The following is a 12303-nucleotide window of genomic DNA, read 5'->3' on the forward strand; positions in this document are numbered from 1 at the left end:
ACAAGCACTAATGCACCGGATCCCATCAGAACTCCGCAATTAAGTGTGCTTAGACGAGAGTAATACCAGGATGGGTGAACTTAACCTTTGTACAATATCTAATTCTACTCACTACCATGAATACATCATAGGGATGTAGGTCGAAACATTGAGAATCACACAAAAAACCCGAAAAATTTATATGTATATATAAATAAGTAAAATACAACTAGCAACGACCATAATTACTTACGAACTCGTTTCACATCATGCAACAGAATCATGTCTTCACATGGAAATAACGTCCAACCGGTGAAACCCCAATTCTGCAGATAGACTCTGCTACCTTTCAAGCTGCAGTCACAGCTGCCGTGACAGCCGACGTGGCACATCTCAATGATAACAACACAAACAAAAATGGAAACAGTGTAGAGAATTCAAACCGTAGTAACAACCAAGTAAACCAACGAGTGTCTACCTACAAGGACACCTTAAACCCCAAACCTAAGAGCATGAAATGAAGGTTTGGGAATGAGAAAGGGGGCAGTTCAACTCAAGGGCCTACCAAAAGACAACCAGTTGTGGCAGTTCATACCCCCACTGACTTTACTACCTCAACACTGACAACACCCGATTATGGAAACCTCCCACAATGCAACAAGTGCTACTACCATCATTATGAAGTTTTCTGAGTGCTGCATTGTAGCAAATGCAACAATAAGGGGCACACCGCCCACTTTTGTAGGACTTCAGCCCAACACATCACCTCAACTACCGATGCCGGTACAAGTCAAGTATGCCATGCATGTGGTGAAATAGGACATTTCAAGAGAGATTGTCCAACAGAGAGGAATAACGGAGGATCAGGAAGAGTTTAACAAACAGGACAAAAAGGAGCAACGAGGAAGCTATTGGGAATTTTGGTATGTTTTCCAAATAACAAAAATTAAGCATCAAATTTTCACAAAAGTATTTGACAATTAAAATTCAAAATCATAAATTGCCTTCTCATTCTAATAAAACACATCATTCATATAAAAACTAAGGATCCTTACAGGTGAGCTATGATGTCTTAGTGTAACATTAGAGTCATATAAAGTTAAGGTTCTGCAGGCTTAGAGTGAGTGATTCCGCCTCATTTCCTATTTCTTGTTTGATTGTGGATTTAGGGAAGAGTTACTCAGTCGAATGTCTTCTCAATCTTAACGGTATACGATTTGTTTACACTAAGCGATTTTAGAGGGACTTTGTAGGGATCATATTACGATATTTCATCATTTAGTTACCATGCCTTCCTAGCTTACTCCGTAGACAAGAAACTTAAAGTAAAACACACCGAAGATGTCCGGAAGTCCGTAATCTTCACAAAGTATCCTCAGAAGACCTCCCAGGAATACCACTCGTACAGCAAGTCAAGTTCGAGAATAGAGACTAAGGACCCATGTGGTTAATCAATCACTACTAAGGGTATACATGAGGGTGGTATATAATTAAGATTCTATGGATTTAGGATGTGTGATTCCGCCCTACTTCCTGATCCTTATCTGGTTGTGGACTTGGGGCAGAGCCACACATCCGAACGTCTTTTCAATCTTAATTATATATGACTTGTATACACGAGGTGATGGTGGATGAACAAGTATGAGTCCTACCATGAAGTTCAGAGCAAAGCTGCCCAAGACTATGAATGAGTATGCTATTATTCAAGTAAACGTAGACAAGTAAACCAAACCCACACTTTCTCCCATCTTAAGTACAGTTTACCATCCCAACACAGAGAGTCAGATTAAACAAAACAAGGCCACATACTAATAATAAAGGTCCATTCGAACGCTAAGCAAGAACTAGAATTCACTAGGGAACAGAAAAGACTAATAAAACAAAAGTACCCGTATCTTTTCCTAGTTCAATGAATAACCACACTAGAACGAATTTCGGGACGAAATTCCCTCTAACGGGGGGATAATGTGACAACCCGTTATTTTCAAATCTATAAAAGTCAATAAAAGTCAAACATGTCAAATAAAAGTCAAATTTATTTATTTGCTAAGTTATTAAAGTTTAATTAATGATTTTGATATGAATAAACCTTTATTAAAAAGTGTTGCAAAGATTAAAGGCAAAAAGCCCAAAATCCGAGAAATCTCGCATGGGAACCTCCCCACCGAAAACCCTCGGACTAGCCTCTTGCCTCGCACTGAGAACCATTTTCGGCCAAGAACCTTCGGACCGGAAATTAGTCTTTGGCCGCAAACGTCATAACCGCCTTCTGACTGCAAACACCTCTCGGATCGTAAACCTTCCTCGGTGGGTTTCCCTTCTCGGCCGAAATCCAACTTCTCGGGTAGTGTTCCCGGCCGAAAATCTCTTTGTATATATATATATATATATATATATATATATATATATATATATATATATATATATATGTTTGTCCGAAAACAACAATCATTTCCCTTCTTTTTGGCCGAAAAACTTCCTATTTTCTCTCAACTATCATCGAGTTCATCATCTTTTTCCTTCAATTATCATCCGAAGCTCTTGAAGATCTTGCCGAAATCTTTATATATTCTTAAAGATTTGCGTGAATCACCCTACCATCTTCAAATCCTCAACCGAAAACACTCAAAACTCACCAAGAACACCTACAAACTATTCTAAGGCTTATTGTAAGTTTTCTTACAATAATTGAGTGTTGTTTAACACTTTAACTTAGTATTTAAATTATTCTTATTTTATTTAAATACGATATCTTGTGTAAAAATTATTAGGATACGGCTATAATCACGTATTCTATCCCGAGGATTATTCGCAACCAATTTGTATCTAAGCAAGAACACGCACACAAGGTGAGTTCATACCCCTACATTTTCACGATTTTTAATTGTTTTAAGGGGGAAATACAAGTAAAACACAAGCAATCTTGTGTTTAAAAACATAAATTGTTTATTATAGTTTCTTACCGTTAACACGCATTTGAATATGAAACTACTAAATACGCTAACAACATTACTACTAAATATCTTAAGTCTCAACGGTTTTTACATCAAAAGATCAAATGAACTATCTTACAAACTTATAAACTATAACAGGAATAGTTTATGGAACTAACAGACTATGTTTACTAAGTTCAGGTTAACACATAAACAAAAAGGTTTTCTACTTTATTACTAATAAATTCGTTGAAGCTATTTGTGAGACGCCTTCACATACTTATCTAAGTACCAACAAAGTCCTGACTTATAACCAGAGTCTCTTGTAGGGAGAGCGTGAATTTGTGTATAGATCTATACGGGACTGACAATCCCGCACCTAAACTATTAGCTACAGTTAGGCCGACAGGCCTGGGGTGACAAATGACATAACGATTCCGACGCCTGAAGAACGTCGTTTCAAGCCAACATGGGTTATCAGTATGGTTATAGGAACTCACATGGAGAAAACAACGACTCATTTACGTAGTAATATACTTTTATTTAAACAGTTAAAAGGGGTATTTACATTGCACCTAACTTACAGAGCAAACATATTTTCAGCTAGTTTTTCTATAAATAAAACTAGGTATCATCAAACTAAGTATGGCTTTTATACTTGTACCTTCGGTCTTGGAACGTTTCAGACTACAACTCGATTTTATTAAGGAAAATATAGGATTTTCCAGGATTAATATCATTATTTTACAAGTGAATAGTTTACAGTTCGACTTTCTTGTTTGATTATTAACCTTACAGTAGAGCGGATACAACTAAGAACATATTTACAAAGGATTCAACACTTATTTACAAATAATATATTATCAAATAATCTTGTTTGATTATTAACCTTACATTCGGATTTCAAGGCAAAATATACTTTCAAGGGTTTTATTTAAATAATAAAACTATATTACATTATTTGTAAGTACTAAATTTCTAGATTTACACATGAGTTACACGAAAAACAAAACAATATATTGTTACTAATATGGTACAAACAGAAGTTCAGAAAACATATATCGAGTATTCTTTGTATTAAAGTCTATGATTACTTAATGTATACGTTAGGAGTCTATATAATGAAAATACGATAAGCAGTGGAATGTGTGATTTCCGCCTTTCTTGTTCCTTGTTTGGTTGTGGGCTTAGGGCAGATTCACCCAATCGACTGTCCGTTCGATTTTTATTATATATAATTTGCATACACTAAGTAATCATAGGAGGTAACAGGACGGGTCATACTAAGCACATGAATCAGAATCTCGAATCATAGGTTATAAACATAAGAAATTTTTACTTTTTAGTCTTAAAGTACTAAGATTACGATTTGTTTACTAAGAAAATATTGGATTTTCTGGAAGAACACATTAACGTTTTTAATAACAAAAAACATATCTTTTCCACCAAAATACTTATGAACTCACCAACTTAAATGTTGACATTTTTTTTAAACCACTTGTACTCAAGAAAGTTAGTAGACAGGTACCCTCTCAAGCGTTACGAAGTTGGAGCATAATAGCATTACGCCTTATCTTTTGCAATAGTTGTAATGTTATACAAGTAATGTTTTGAACACAATGTAAATACTTTGTTATTAATACAATGGTTTGTGTTTCTTTGATTACTATTATTCAATTTTTATGATACTGTACATGACGTCCTCCGCCCCCGAACGTTTCCGCCGTTCCGGTTTGGGGGTGTGACAAAAATAAATACATAAATAAGAAATTTAATTAAAAACTAAATTAAAAAGGGCACAATAGCCTTTTGATTAAGACAGGGACCGAACGCACATCAAAAATTGTCACAACTAGCAATGTACGGTTGAGATTGTGATTCACGTACAAAACAATTTCCTCTATGTAACCTTGCAACATCAAATTAGTGAAATTCAAACTACAATGTTATTTGAATACATATGAGCGTACATTGAGAATCAAGTTGAAATGGCCTCTTGCAAGCCCAAAAACTAGATCCAATAGCTAAACCCAATCAATTTTGGGCCTTGGCCCAACAATTCTTGGCCCAAACACCCTAGGCCGAAAACCCTTTTCTTTGGGCCTTATTGGACCGAAAACCCTTTTATTGGGCTAAATCAAGCCTAAAAGCCCATACACACATCAAAACCGCAAATCCTTTATGGAGTTAGGGTGTTTTCGGCCACCCTAAAACCGAAAACCCCCCTTGGGTGGCCACTATGGCCGAAAACCCTATAGGTATCGGTTGGAAGTAGACAAAAAAAAATACCAAAAAGGTAGTGACAACTCATTATTATCCCACAAACCTCAAGGTAATTAACCACCATGTCTCCATGCTCATGTACTATTAACCTTCATGTATATAAGCTAAGAAGTCATCCAATTCCCCCCCCCCCCCCGTTTAAGGGAGAGATCGTCCTATCCCACACCCACACACACACAAAAATCATTTGCAACCCATTCTACTCTCCAAACTCTCTCTTTTTTCTCTCAAATTTTCATGAACCACCTTCAAGAGAAGTTACATCTTCAAGTGGTCCTAATAAATCTTGGTAAGTTTCTTCTAAAAATCAAGTGAATTTATACACCAAAAGGTTAAGATCATCACACTTACACACCATTTTCATGTGTAGCTTCTTAGAACATCACCCATTTTCGAGAATCTCTCCAAGCTCAAGGCTAGGCTCAACATTTCTTCTTTCTTCTTCTTCCTACAACTCACAAAAAATACCAACCCCCATGTTTCATGTTTTTCGGGGGGGGGGGGGGGGGAGGGGGAGGGGGAATACAAGTCAAGTTTCGTTTACCCTTTGGATATTTACATGTACCAACTTGGTTATGTAATGATTCATGCATTTGATGTCGAAAACCTTATGCTTTCACACATAAAAATCGTGTTTTATGAACTTGTTACAAGTTAAACTGTTTTTTTCCATTGGACAAATCCATGCAATATGGACATATGTTGAACATGGAACATATACTTGCATAAAAAGATTTATATCTTTTGTTAACTATGTAAAATTGACGACATATATGTTTGTTACCTTCGTTACATAAAAATCGTGACTTATTGGAGTCAAACCAAAATAAAATATTTTGTGTACAAAACTTTCAAATCGGAAAAAGGTGTTAAATAAACCACAAAGCTTATATTTTACTAAAAATGATTTTTATTAGTAAAATAGTCGTAAACTTGTCTTCACAAATTTTGGATGGTTAAAAATCCAAAAAATTATCATTACATTTACTACTAGTCGTGTTTGTCATATACTATTTATACGAAAATGCTTTTTATAAAAAAAAAAGTCCACAAAATAGAAAATTACAAACAAACTTATGACAAAACAGTTCGCGTGTCATAAACTGCATGTCGTAAACAACACACTATTGTAACCTGTAAAATGCGTGTCATAAAATTCCTTTCACGAATTTACACAAGTGATGTTATTTCATTATACAAAAAAAGGGAGTCAAAGTTCACGTAAATCCGTTAAGGCTCTAGTGAGACACCATCTTCACCGTACTTACCTAGAGTACATTTTAAGTCATGCATTATAATCAGAGTCTCCTGGAGGGAGAGCGAGATAGCTATGTATAGATCTATACGGGATTGACAATCCCATAACTGAGTTGTTCGCTACAGCTAGACGGGCTAGTCTAGGGTGACAAATATCTTACCAATTCTGACGCCTGAAGAACGTCGTACAGGCATAACAGTCACATTAGCATGGTTATAATAGCTCACTTAGGGATTAACAATACTATCTTGGTACGTGAAGCTTACACTTCATCGGTTTTATAAATTACAAAACTACATACTACTTTTCAATATACTAATTCGGTCTTAGGATTTAAGACTAAGACTTTTTATACATCAGAAAAATATGGGATTTTCTGGGAAATTATACTTACATGATACACAGTACATGCATGCATACATTTTTAGTCTTTAGTACAAGGCATTCAGTCATTTTTTTATAGAAAATATCGAATTTTCTGGAAATATACAATACTTTTCAAACAAAGCAGATACAAACCATTTTCATACAAAAATGCTTATGAACACACCAACTTTATAGTTAACGTTTTTCAAAATGACTTGTATTCTCAGGTAACCAGTAATCATGTACATAAGTCATCGGGAACTGGATTTTTGTTGCATTCTGGATTTGTTACTTTTCAGTTAATGATGTGTAAACTTTGAACGAATACACTTTCTAACAATGTAAGATTGTATCTCTTAATGTATGTTGTGTGGGTTGCTATGTCCATTTATATTCAATTGTTATGATACTATACAATGACGTCATCCGCCCCCGGACGTTTCCTCCGTCCTGGTTCGGGGGTGTGACATATTGGTATCAGAGCATTGTTTATAGTGAACTAGTATATCTAACCATACAAGATATACAACTATAAATACAATGGGACTAAAAACACTCTGACTAAAAGGGTATACTTTCAAGATATAAATAGTTTATAAAAAGTATACATACATATGTGCATAATAAGGATAGTGCCATAACAAAGAGACCCATAAAAAAAATTTAGAGGAGTTGGACATCGCGACCAAACTTAGACAGTTATGTAATCATATTTAGGGTAAATATAGCCTGATCAACTATATTTATTCGAGATATGACCAACATGTGTTTAAGAGTGGGCTGGGTGGAAAACAAATCTAAAACTTACCAACTTTAAAACCATAAGGGTCTAACAAACAAAACTAAAAGAAACAAAATACTATAGGGGTATTTTGACATGCTATTTATTTCTCGTACTTATATATTCTCGTGCAGACGCCATGGCAAACTTTCACCACCCAGGAGATCCTCTCCCCCCCCCCTAACCAGGGGAACGGGGGATGGATAGAGGAGGATCCGGAAGAGGTCATGGAGGAGTTTGAGGAAGAGGAGAAGGATGAGGAGGCCGACGAGGAGGGGGAGGAAGATGATGATTCGGACTCAGAGTCCGAAGTCATCGACCCTCCCTACATAGCCAGGGCACCAGCGCACCGATGGGGCTACAATGGCCCTACGCCCCCTGGGCATATGATCTGGAGAGATGGAGTCGGCACCAGGGGCAGCGTCCACCTTTCGGGATGGAACGAGGGTTCTAGGATCTTCGCCATGGAGGACCCGCCGACCGGGCCCTTCCTGTTTTGATCCGACGGATCTCAGATATTGGTGATCAGGCACAGACGACGGCGAACCGAGTCGGAGAGATGAGAGCTGATGTGGAGCTCACGGCAGCACGCACTCAGGACCTCGAGAGGGACTTCTACCCCATGGACCGACTTTTTGAGGACCTTACTACCGCGCGAGCGGAAGTAAGGGAATACTAGGAGAGGTATGTTGCCCTTGAGGAGAGGGTCTGGGTAGCCAAGCGCCGACTAGCCGAGCTGCAGGGTACCTCTACTTCATCCCAGACACCGCAAGGGACTACTCAACGTGAGTAAGATCTATCCTACTCACCAGCTATGATAAACTAGATGATTGGGTATACGTTAGTGATACCCCTTTTCCTTATTTTGTATGTAGGACCAACCCTACGTCTAAGTGATTACACTATTCGGAGGGTCGTTATGTTGTCGGAATGTTATCTTGATGTATTTTAGACCTTATAAAGGTCAATTTTCCAAAAGTTATGTACCATTACTTTATCATTATTGAAATAAACATGTGTTATATTTATGGATGTTGTTATCTGCTATTTCTTATCTATTCATTTTATTTGGTAAAACCAAATTTCAATTGTATGTACAAGATAACGTTCGATAATCACTATGCCTGACATATTTAAAAGCGATATTTCATTACAATAGCATTCGCATCATAACCCTTATCAAAAACTTATTCCACTTGTGGCAGTAGAGTGCCGCCCCGAAGATATGTCCATCGCAAGAACAACGAGACAGCCCCACCACCGCCGCCGCCTCCACCACAAATGGATTTGGCCGCGTTCCAGGCAGCGGTTTCAGCTGCAGTCACTACAGCACTGGCACATATCAACAACAATGGTGCAAATGGAGGCGGGAGTGGGAATGCAACAGGCAGCTCTAACCACATGGCTAATCAAGGGCCTCAACGAGTATGCTCATATAAAGACTTCACAAACGAGAAGCCAAGGCTATTTAACGGAAGCGGGGGTGTCATAGCCCTATCTCGATGGTTCGAGAAGACGGAATCAGTCTTCGAGATTTGCGGATGTCCGGAAGAAAGCAAAGTAAAATTTACAACCTGTACTTTTGCGGATAGAGCCCTTTCGTGGTTGAATGGCCACATCAAGCCTCTAACCCTCCCTGTGGTGAACTCGATGGCTTGGGAGGACCTCAAGACCATGATGCTTGAAGAGTATTTTCCTACAGGGGAGGTACAGAAACTTGAGCAAGAATTGTGGAATCTCACTGTAAAGGACTCCGACATTGAAGCTAACATTTCAAGGTTCAGCGATCTGGCACTCTTATGTCAAGGAATGATCACCTCTAAAAGTAAGAAGGTCAAACGTTTCATTTGGGAGCTAACTCCCCCGATTCAAGGGAATGTGATTGCTACAAACCCAACAACGTTTGACAGCGCCAAGCGCCTCGCGCAAAAGTTATATGACCATGGGTCACAAAAGAGCACGATGACTTCCGTCACTGAATCAAAGAAAGGTAATGATAACAAGAAAAATTCGGGAAACAAGAGGAAAGGTCAAAAAATTTAGGAATCCTCCAAAAAGCAACAAATAGTGGCGGTTCACGCTGCTACTACTTCTGCCACATCAGCTCCCACAAAGCAATATGCCGGTAATCTGCCAAACTGCGACAAATGCCCCTTCCACCAACCCGGAGCCTACAGGAAGATGCAATGCACAACCTGCAACAAGAAAGGGCACACTACCCGATACTGAAAGTCACCGGCATAACTGAACAACCAACCTAACAACGTTGGGGCAAGTCAAGCGTCTTAGGGGTGCGGAGAGACTGGCTACTTCAAAAGAAACTGTCCCAAGGCCAACAATCAGACTGCAGGGGGAACAAGCAAAGTCCTAGTGATAGGACATGAGGAGGCTGTAAAGGATCTGCAGTAGTCACCGGTACATTCCTCCTCAACAACATCTATGCATGCATTTTATTTGATAGTGGGGTAGAAAGGAGCTTTGTGAGTCAAAGGTTTAAGCATCTACTCAATCAAAATCCCCAAAAATTAAACGAAACTTTCACGGTGGAAATGGATAATGGGAAAACAGAAACAACCAACGACGTATTCATAGGGTGCACGTTAACACTTAATAATCATTCATTTCAAATCAACTTAATGCAGGTTACTATTAGGAGTTTTGATGTGATCATCGGCATGGACTGGTTAAGCCCCCACCGTGCCGATATTATGTGTTACGAGAAGGCCGTTCGCCTTCATCTACCCGACAATGAAACCCTAGTTATATATGGTGACAAACCTGGTACGAACCTTCAGCTCATCTCATATATCAACGCGCAGAAGTCCTTACACAAAAAGAACCATGCCTTCTTAGCTCATATGGTTGATAAGAAGAAAGAAGAAAAGAACATTAAAGACATCCCGGAGGTGTGCGATTTTCCCGACGTTTTTCCCGAAGACCTTCCGGGAATACCTCCTGAACGACAAGTCGAATTTTGAATCGACTTGATACCCGAAGCCACACCAATCGCCAAGTCGCCATATAGATTAGCTCCTGTAGAGATGCAAGAGCTTTCCGGTCAATTAAGTGAGTTACTGGAAAAGGAGTTTATAAGACCAAGCTTCTAACCCTTGGGAGCTCTAGTCTTATTCGTAAAGAAGAAGGATGGGTCATTTCGTATGTGCATCGATTACCGTGAACTCAACAAGCTCAGCATAAAGAATCAATACCCTCTTCCCGGGATCGACGACCTATTTGACCAGCTTCAGGGAGCAAGTTACTTTTCAAAGATAGATTTGAGGTCCGGATACCACCAGCTACGAGTCCGAGCAGAAGACATCCGCAAGACTGCATTCCAAACCCGCTATGGACACTACAAATTCGTAGTAATGCCCTTTGGTCTGACAAATGCGCCTGCGGCGTTCATGGACCCAATGAACCGAGTCTGCCAACCCTACCTCGACAACTTCGTGATTGTTTTTATCGATGGTATGCTCATTTATTCATAAAGTAAAGAAGAACACAGCCAGCATCTGCGACAGGTTTTGGAAACAGTAATGGCAGAGAAGTTGTACGTAAAGTTCTCCAAATGCGAGTTTTGGATTCGAAGGGTGGATTTTCTGGGCCATGTGGTAAGTAAGGAGGGAATACATGTGGACCCTTCCAAGATCAAAGCAATTGAAGGTTGGACAACCCCAAGAACCCCAATGGAGATTAGGCAATTCTTAGGCCTCGCTGGTTACTACAGGAGGTTTATACAAAATTTCTCCAAGATCGCCAAGCCGCTTACCGCCTTAACACAGAAGGGTGTACCTTACATCTGGGAGAAGAAACAAGAGGCTGCCTTTCAAACCTTGAAACAAGCCCTCTGCAGCGCTCCGGTTTTGTCTCTTCCAGAGGGAACAGAAGACTTCGTGGTGTATTGTGACGCTTCCATTCAGGGGTTAGGCTGTATACTTATGCAGTGCGGGAAGGTCATAGCCTATGTGTCAAGACAACTGAAGACCCACGAAGTGAACTACACCACTCACGATCTTAAGCTGGGAGCTGTGGTCTTCGCTCTAAAAATTTGGAGGCACTATCTACCGAACGAAATACACGATTTTCACAGACCACAAAAGCATCCAACATATCTTGAACCAGAAATAGCTAAACATAAGGCAGGGGTGATGGGTTGAGCTGTTGAATGATTATGAATGTGAGATCCGTTACCATCCGGGCAAAGCCAATGTAGTGGCTGATGCCCTAAGCCGGAAAGAGTATTCGGGTCGCCGAGTAAGAACGCTAACAATAACCATCCACTCCTACTTGTCTTCATAAATCAAAGAGGCTCAACTGGAATCCTTGAAGCCAGAAAACATCACAAATGAAGCCTTGCGTGGGATGGACAAGAATCTTACGGTCAAAGAAGACGGAGCCTACTACCTCATGGACCGAATCTCGACCCCGAAGTTCGGTGAGTACAGAGACGTGTTTATGAATGAAGCCCATAAAACAAAGTACTCCATCCATCCAGGTTCCAATAAAATGTACCTGGATCTCAAACAACATTATTGGAGGCCGAATAAGAAAGCCGAAATTGCTACCTACGTGGGCAAGTGCGTGACTTGCGCTGAGGTTAAGGTAGAGTATCAGAAGCCCTCGGGTCTACTACAACAACCGGAGATACCTGAGTGGAAATGGGAGTGAATAACAATGGATTTTATAACCAAATTGCCCAAGAC

The sequence above is a fragment of the Lactuca virosa genome, chromosome 5 (genome assembly GCF_052849685.1).
Source record: "Lactuca virosa cultivar CGN04683 chromosome 5, Lactuca_virosa_CGN04683_v6, whole genome shotgun sequence".
Taxonomy (NCBI): Eukaryota; Viridiplantae; Streptophyta; class Magnoliopsida; order Asterales; family Asteraceae; genus Lactuca; species Lactuca virosa.